Here is a 9,752-nt window from a genome sequence, read left to right on the forward strand (position 1 = left end):
AATTTAGAAAATGGTAGAGGGGTAGTTCATAGGTCCACCACTAGAGAGAGTGCTGGCCAAGATTTTGGGTCTCTGGCCTGCACATTTAAGTGTTTGTGAAGAAGGAAGAGGAGAATTTGCTTCTTTAAGTCTCTAAGAGAATAGATGCCTTTTATGCAACCATAAAATCCTAACACCCCACTTCTGCCTCTAATTTTTACTATTTGTTTATTGTGTTTTTAGTTTTTGATTCAATTTTAACATCTATCAGAAACATTTGCATCTACATCTATAGTTTTTTTTCCCCCCAGTGTATCCCACTCTCTGTTCCTTGCTTCCTATAACTTCCATGTTTACTTCTCTCATTTAACTCATCATATTATGTTACAATTACTTATTAATGTTCTGGGGTACCCATACTTACCAATTATGATCTTCTGAAGGACAAGAACTACCTGATTAATTTCACTCTTCCCAGCACAAATTTGGTACTTGGTTAATGTTAGATGAATTAGTGAAAAGATGAATGGAAAAATGGATAAAATGAAAATATATGATATGATCCAAGGGGAAATCTAAATTTTAGGATGACAATCTTGAGTCAAGATGCTTCAGACTGGAATATTAAATTTAGATATTAACATTTTGAGGAAGGAAGGTGAAGCCAGAGAAAATATAGCAGATAGTTGACTTCTTAAGCTTAGCTCCACCATCCAATCAGAAGAAAAATGCTATCACATGCTCCGTAGAAAGAAAAATCATCCATGTGAGCCAAATACTTACAAGACACTGTCAGGATCTTGGAGAACTTTGATTCAATCATTCAAGATAGTTAACATTTCCTATTGCTTGTTATCTACAACTATTTATGTACCTGTATCAGATCAGCGTTTAATTAAAATGTTGAATACCACACGTATAAAAGCAAGATCTTTAGATGCATCAGTAGAGACCTTTGTAGAGGTTGACATTGACTCATTAATTATTTATTTAGGCTTTATGCAATCACCTATGAATTGAATTATGGTACTGTCATAATACCTATGTTTCTTTATCTTGGACACAATGAGGCTATGAGATTTTTTCCAAATCCAGGTAAAAGAAATATGTATTTATTTCTGAATCTAATAATCCTGTCAAAAATGGTAAGGTTAGTTGGCCTGGACTCATTTTCCATGAACAAGTACGGTTTGCTGTTTTTGTTTTTGTTTTTTAATTGACTCTTGCTTTTTATCTAGCAACCAATTCATTTAATCACTCAACATTTTCTTATCTGATGAATTCTCTGTGATAAACATTATGTTAAGTTCCGGTGTCAAATAACTAGCTTTTATGTATCTTGTATCTAACCTTGGTCTTCTTTTTTATAAATTAAACAATATTTGCGTGACTCCAGTCTTCAGGAATTTGTTTGTTCCCACAGAATTCCAAGCTCATCATTGACAATATATTTTTGGTATCAACTTCAAGACATTTATTTTTGTTAGTATCAGATTTGTAATTTTTCTGGCACAGTCTAAACAACTGAACGCAAAATCATCTAAAGCAGGTGTCAGCTTTCAATTCATTCCTGATGAGTTTATGTTCCTTGGGACCTTGTTTTTCCCATGCTTTTCTCCATGGAGGCCCTTCTACGGGTTCTTTCAGCCCTTCTATGACCTACCTGCATTCCTTCTAGCACATGTCCTCAGTTCTATGTTCCACATTGTTCTTTTACTGTATAACCTGTGCTCAACATTTGGTATTCTTGGAAATGAGAAAAGAGAAGAAAGCCTTAGCCTTCTGGTATGGTCATATTTCTATCTTCCCCACTGTCAGTGACATTGTGCCTCTCTCTGTGACTTTTTATGGGAAAAGGCACTTTTGTTTGTCACATCTTGTGGATACAGCATTTCTAACAAGACACAGATGCTGTTTTTGTATCTCAACCCTTACATCTTACTCGCAGCTATGGTTGTCTTAGCTACCAGCAGCATCTTGTTATTTCAGATCTATTGTGGTTTACGTTGTTGGTCCTGCTGGGGTAGAAGAGTATAGCATCGCAAAAATGTTTAAGAATGAGAACACCTATATGAATCATCAAAATCACTGGATCATTCCATCTTGAGTAAGTCCAAATAATGGCCAGATATGATATGTATTTCTAGAATGTGAGGCCCCATGATTTTGAAGTTCTTTCTTTATGATTTTTGCCAATATTCCTTAGTAAAATTATCTGCTTTGTTCCCAAATCCTTCTTTTGGTTATATGACAGGAGCTCATTAAAAAAAATAATTTGCAAAATCACTATGCAAAAAATGCTTGGAGTCATATGCTTTGCAGTGAATATAGATTGAGTGCCTACAGTATAAAAAGCTCTGTCTTTCCCCAGAAAATTTACTATAAAAAATAGAAATTAAAAAAACAAGTCATAAAACAGAGCCAAGAATGAGGACATAGCTCAAAGCCCTAAGGTTATTTTATCTTATGTTATTTTCTCCATTCCTTTCATTTTCTTTTTCATATTTCCTCCTAGGAACCTTGTCTCCTCAGGAGAGAAAGTCCTCATTGTTGCAAGTTCCCTGAAAGATTTGCAGAAGAATTGGGCTCTTTTGTTTCTGCCCTTCATTCATCTTCCTTCCCTTTGCAAAAGCAAACACATTTGCTTTCTGAAATCAACAGCATCAGCCAATTCTGCTCGCCATGGATGAACCGCTATACAACCTGTGTTTGAACCTTTTGGAAGCTTTGATGCTGAGGTTGAAAACACCCAAGTGATGTTCATTTATCCCACGTGGAATTGCTTGATACATTGTGTTGCTAGAGTTAACACTGGCCAGTTGGTCTCTTTTGGTTTATTGGCTCTGTGTCCATTTCATCCATCGCTGAATTTGTCAAGTTGTGCCCATCCTGCATGGCTTTCAGATACAAATCCTCTCTTAACTTGCTTCATACTCATTTGGAGCCTTCGCATCTCGCATTACTCCTGTGAACAGTCAGAGAAGGTGTTTGCATTTTTCAAATACTGAAATTGATATTTAATTGGGATGAGCAATTAATTCAGATTACAAGGCACCTGGCAAAACCAGGACTTGAACTCAGGTCTCATTAGTGAATATTCAATGAACTTCCCACATTATTCCCTTAGCATCCAATTTAGTGTTAATTTAAGGGATATTGCTCATGGTACTCTCTTACCCAAAAATGTCTCTTCCAGCTTCACTTCTCCTCAAGCTACCATTTCATTTCCATCCTTCTGTTTATGATAATATTTTCAAAATGTGTGGCAGGACAGAGCACTGAAGAAATACAGTAGTAGAAACAAGGCAGTTTTGAATCTCCTAGAATCCAACTCTAACCATTCCTAAATAAACAAAGAGAGAAACTGGGATACTACACTGAAAAACAACAAACAATTTCTACAATAAAACCAGCTGATTAGACATGTCCAAAAACCTCAAAAATATAAGCAGGTAGAGACGAACCACCAATAGCTGTGATCCTTTGGGACGCCAGCATCTGTGAGGTGGAAAGCAGAAAGAAGAAAAATGGGGCATCTGGAAGCCTTAAGAGCAGAAAAAACTACAAAATCACCATAATACTTCAGTTCATATTCACCAGGAAGGAGACAAGGAGAGGAAGGTTTGCCTAATAGACATTTGCTAGAGAGTGCTCTGAGCACACCTATCATATGAGTGATATGTGATATGGCTCTAAAGACAGTTTCAGCCCATCTCCTGGGAAGCTCTGGGACTCAAATGGACCTTCAGCTTTATCCCAAGATTGGTCTGCCTGGACATTATTTATTTATTTTTAAAGTTCATTTATCTATTTTATGAGAGAGAGAGAGTAGATGCCAGGGAAGGGCAGAGAGAGAGAGAGAGAGAGAGAGAGAGAGAGAGAGAGAGAGAGAGAAAGGAAGAGAAAATCCCAAGCAGGATCCACATTGTCAGTGCAGAGCCTGTTGGGGGCCTCGAACTCAGGAATCGTGAGATCATGACCTGAGCTGAAATCAAGAGTCTGAAATTTAACCAACTGAGCCACCCAGGTGCCCCTGCCTGGACATTATCATATTTTCACACTGATCAGTCATTGAGCCGGTGAATCATACAAAGTAGTATGATCTTTGGTAAAACAGATTTTTTTCCAGCTATGGCAATACTCACAGAGGGCTGACAGTTAAGGAAGGGTCCTCTCTGGCAATACTCTTAGCAAATACAAGAATCAGCCTTCCATTCCTGAAAGGGAAGGTGGTTAGTACCTCACTCTGTCCACCAAAGTATTCACTGGAAAGTGTGTGAGTAGGGACCCAAACTGGGAATGGCTCTGTAAGACTCCTGCTTACTGGTGAAAGTGAGGGAACCCCAGGGAAGGTCTGGAATCTCTGAGCCTTGGGAACTCCCTCAGCGGACAGTCCAAACCTCTTTTCCAGCACGAAGCCCCACAACAAGGACTACCTCTTGTAAGGGATGATGAATTGAGCAAAACAGACGAAAGAAAAACAAAGAAAAGAGAACCTCAAAAAAAAATTTTTTGAGTGTAGTTATCAAAAAGTTTGAGGCCATATGTTTTCACATATTGAAACAAAAACAACTGTAACAACAACATAGAATTCTAGACTGTGAGGCTTAAAAAAAGCTGCCTTTCACCACCATCCTTCTAAAAGTACAGGAAAACTCATATTGTCTAAAAACGAGGAACAGAAGAGAGTTATATATGACGTTATTATAAGAAAAAATAGTATAAGGAGCAGAATAAAGTCGGTACAGATAATGAAATTCTGCCAAAATGCATGGCTAGGAAGGAGATAAAAAATCTGCAAACTAATATTTCTGAAAACCTTAAAGATTTTGAGAAAGTGGTATCAATTATAAAAGAAACCAAGCATCAAAAGTAGATAAATGTCACCAATTATGGGATTTGTGGAATGGGAGCTTTGGAAAAAGAGGTTATGACCCAAAAAATAATTTTAAAAATTTTAAAATCATGTCAAAAATGAAGATTTACATGGAAGAAACACAAAACTAAATTAAATACAGATAAATATCTTTAAAAATGGAATACAGAAATGACCAAAAAATTTAAAACTCCTTCCCAAAATTATAAATAAGGCTTGAGGAGAACATGACAATTGTGGAAAATAAACAAAGAAAATCTAACAAACATTTAATAGGGGTTTGGTTTGGAAGAAAATTCTTCCAAACCAAAACCATAATAAATTCTGCGACTACAGGAAGGTTTCTTGAAATAAAATAAAAATCAACTTAGAGCTACAAAAATATGCATACCATATACATAGTGACTTTAACCTGTGCAGCCTTAATAAAATTTGTATGAAAAGACTATATAAAACTAAGAAAAAGCCTTTTGGCATCCAAATAAAAAGACCAAGTCACTTATACAAAAAAGAATATTAGGTATCCTTCAAAGTTTTTGACACTAACACTTTATCTCAGAAGACAGTAGAGGAAGATATTTACGATATTTTATTTTTTCTCCATTTTCTTCTGAGATCTCTCTTTTAAGGTTTTGTGATGAATTTCTAAAAACATAAGAAAAGTATCTGAAATTGAACATGTCTGAAGTTAACTGCAATATTTTTACACTAAATCTTTCTACCTCTGTATAACTCTTATTACAATCATGAGATGGAGGGAGCATAAAATTAAGTTCTTAACACTATTTATTTTAACCCATTTTATGCGGCAAAAGAGGCAACTGAATTGCATACCAGAGTTGAGATTTGCCCAGTCGCCCACCTCATTAGTGCCAAGGTTCAAGGAACTAATTTGTCTCATCACTAATCCAGAATTTTCCTTCCAAAACACCCTTTGGTAAATATCCGCTTTAACTCTGTAGATGTAGTATGTGAAACTTATTGCCAATTCAGAGAAACGATGAAAAAAACATTTTCAACATGTCATGGAATTCTATAAACTGAGCTTCCTTGTCATAGAATTTCTGTAAAAATGGTTCTGTGTGTGGATGTTCGAAAGAAAAAAAATTATAAACAAGATAAAAGTATTTGACTGCATGGATTACAAAACTATGTATCTTCTACAAAGAGTAATAAAGCTCACAAAAAATAGAGTTTCATATTAACAAGACAGTTCAAAGTTTAATACAATCTTTTAGTTTATTTATTTATTTTGAGAGAGAGACAGTGAGCATGAGCGGGGGAGGGGCAGAAAGAGAGGGAGAGAGAATCCCAAGCAGGTTTAGAGCTATTAGAACAAAGCCTGGCTCAGGGCTTGATCTCACCAGAACAGTGAGCTCATGACCTGAGCCAAAATCAAGAGTGGGATGCTTAACTGACTGAGCCCGCCAGGATCCTCAAAAATTCCAAGTGTAAATTCCTGTAGAATTTTTCTCGAAAATTTAATTACCAGCAATTACAAGAAACAAATATAAGTATCAAAAATGATTTTGAGAATGGCAAAGCAGAATTAAAAATCACACAATAAAAGAGAATCGCCAACATGGGTAGACTTTAAAAGCAGACCATATGACGTCACTCATATGTGAAACTCAGGAAACAAAACCTATGAATAAATAGAGGAAAAGCAGAATCAGGCTTATAAGTGGATCAAACGGCTAGTTGCCAGAGGGGATGGGGGTGGGCTAAATGGGTAAAAGGGGGAGGGAGAGCGAGGCTTCCAGTCATGGAATGAATAAGCCATGGGAATAAAAGGCACAGCGTAGGGAGTATAGCCAATGATCCTGTAATACTTTTCTATAGTGATAAGCCCACTTGTGGTGAGCACAGCATAATAAATGGACTAATCGAGTCACTTTGTTGTACATGTGAAAATGATATAACATATGCCAGCTAATCTCAAATTTAAAAAGTCCACTGAACCTTGAAAAAAAAACTAGATAAAATGAAATGAAATATAAAATAAAATAATAAAATAAAGCTGTGCTTCTCATTTTTAAATGCCTTGGATAACATCATCATCATTATTTGTTGTTTTTGTTTTATTAAAGTCTATTATTTTTTTGAGAGAGAGAGAGAGCATGCACATGAGTAGGGGAAGGGCAGTGAGAGAATCCCAAGCAAGCTCTGCACTGTCAGCATGGAGCCTGACACAGGGCTTGAACTCATGGACCTTGAGATCATGCCCTCAGTCGAAACCAAGAATCAGGTGTTTAACCAATGGAGCCATCCAGGTGCCCCATCAAAACGCCTTGGATATTATTGCAGAGGAAACAGTTGGCTTAGAAGCTTCAATGCAATGAATATAAAATAATGCCAGATCAATGGATTAAAACAAAATTTGGGATACATATGGGAAGGTCAAAATATTCTCCCCCCCGAAACAATGTCCATGCATTTGCTTTCCTTTTTCTTTCCCCAGAGAAAGTTGAAACATTTAGAGATTAATTTGTATGCCATTTAAGGACCCTCCAATTTAGTATAAACATATTTTTTTCTCCCAATAAATTGGCTCTTCTTATCCCAACCTTGGCCAAATTGGCTTATTTATCACCTCCAAACGTGTTTATTTATTCACTTTATTATTCTTTATGTTGTTGATACTTATTTTAGTATCTACAAAGTGTCAGGCATTGTGGTAAGTATAGGAAATTTTGGTCAGCTTTTCAATACATGTTGAGTGTCCTTCCCTCTTCCCCTGTTTGCTCCTACTTCCAGAGTTTATGTCTACTCCCAGACCCAGGTTGAATCACATTTCCGTCTTCATCATGGTGAAGTGCACCTTGCTCTAAATGGCCTCATCTCCAGTCTCTGAATATCCACAAGGGTTCTTTTTTTTAATATAATTTATTATCAAGTTGGCTAACATAGAGTGTGTGTAGTGTGCTCTTGGTTTTGAGGTAGATACCCATGATTTATCACTTACAAACACCACCCAGTGCTCATCCCAAAAACTGCCCTCTTCAACGTCCATCACCCGCTGTCCCCTCCCCTTGCCCCCCTTGCTTAAACCTTCAGTTTGTTCTCTGTATTTGAGAGTCTCTTATGGTGTGTGTTCCTCCCTCTCAGTTTGTAACTATTTTACCTCTTCCCTTCTCTGACAGTCTTCTGTTAAGTTTCTCAAGTTTCACATATGAATGAAAACATATGGTATCTGTCTTTCTCTAACTGACATTTCACTTAGCGTAATACCTTCCAGTTCCATCTACATTGCTGTAAATGGCATGATTTCATTCTTTCTCATTGCCAAGTAGTATTCCATCGTATGTATAAACCACCTCCTTTATATCCATTCATCCCAAACTCAACACCCAAAAAACAAACTACCCAGTGAAGAAATGGGTATCCACAAAAGTTCTTGACCAGACAATTCCTTTACTGCATATTCTTATACTGACCTGGGATATCTTTGAATCACAGAATCATAGAAATGATGGGGAATCTAGTTGAGATGAAAGTATGCTTTTCCCTGATTTGATCTACTATATCTCTGAAGGTAATTATCAATCTCTTGCAACAATGCTGTTAAGGAAGAAGAGCGCATCACTTTTTAAAGATACGTTTTATTCTATGGCTGGAGTATTCTGATTGCTCTAAAGTTCTTCCTACACATAGAAGAGTAGCCTCCATGTCTCCCTGTGACTTCCACACATTGGTCCCCAGTTCTGCAGATTTGGCAGCAAACGAGGCTAGTAATTTACAGGAACTTCTGTTTGTGCCACCCAGCATCCACTTGCCCTTTGTCTAGGAACTGTGCCTTATTTCCCATCAAAGGAGATTTATTTTCCCAGTCTTACTCTTTTAAATAAGATTGGCTCAGCTACAGAGAGGACATGTTTCCTGTGCCTGAGCCAATCCGTGTATTCCCCTGCACATGGCAGTAATTTCTGGATTGGGCAGGAAGCCTAGGTGAAGCCAATCATTGTGAAAATTTTCATTTTTGAAGTTAATTTTATTTGAGCTATATGGCACGTAGTCTCTCTCTCTCTCTCTCTCTCTCTCTCTCTCTCTCTCTCTGTCCCCTTCTTTCCATTATCCAGGTGACTTCACTGGAAAATCTATCAAACTTTTAAGGAATTAATATTACCAGTCCTATACAAATTCTACAAAACAAAAGAGTAATAATTGTCAACTTGATCAATGAGACCAGAATTACCCTACAAACAGAATCAAATATTTTTTTAAATTAAACACCATTAAAAATCATAAAAAAGTCAAAATTACAGACCTTTATCCCTATTACATAGATGGAAAAATCTACAAAGAAATGCTATCAAGTAAAATCCAATAATGAATAAAAAGAATAATATATGATGACCTTGGTGATTTTACCCCAGAAATCTAAGTTTGGTTCAATATTTGACAATTAAAATGAATGCAATTCATCATATTAACATATTAAATGGGAAAAATATGATTATCTCTAAAGATGCACAAAAATCATTTAATAAATTTCAACATCCATTTATGTTAGAAGCTTTAAACAAACTAGAAGTTAAAGTTAAAGTAAATTTTATCAATCTGATAAAGGTCGCCAACAAAACTTACAGCTAACATTTTTAATGGTGAGAGATTGAATTCTTTCCTCTTAAGATTGAAACGTGGCAAAGATGTTTGCTCTTTCAATTCCTGTCAAACATCTTCCTGATGTTCCTACCAGATCCAATAAATTAAAATAATAATAAATGAAAATCATACTAAGTGGAAAAGAATAGATAAGCTTATATTCTTTGCATACAATATGATCTCCTATGTTGGATATGCCAAAAATCTATAAAAACCTACTTGAGACAATAAATCACTTAAATAAGGTAATAAGACACTAGATAAATATAGAAAAACTAATTTTCTATCTTTA

At 36.1% G+C, this 9,752-nt stretch overlaps 1 long non-coding RNA gene across 1 annotated transcript; it reads left to right on the forward strand.

The window, feature by feature from the left end:
- The first annotated feature begins 1,697 nt into the window (after positions 1-1,697).
- LOC115286098 lies at positions 1,698-2,814 on the forward strand. The gene is made up of 3 exons (XR_003905862.1): positions 1,698-1,764; positions 1,969-2,086; positions 2,495-2,814. It is a non-coding gene; the product is annotated as an uncharacterized LOC115286098 (long non-coding RNA).
- The last annotated feature ends 6,938 nt before the right edge of the window (positions 2,815-9,752 follow it).

The sequence above is a fragment of the Suricata suricatta genome, chromosome 1 (assembly GCF_006229205.1).
Source record: "Suricata suricatta isolate VVHF042 chromosome 1, meerkat_22Aug2017_6uvM2_HiC, whole genome shotgun sequence".
Classification (NCBI taxonomy): Eukaryota; Metazoa; Chordata; class Mammalia; order Carnivora; family Herpestidae; genus Suricata; species Suricata suricatta.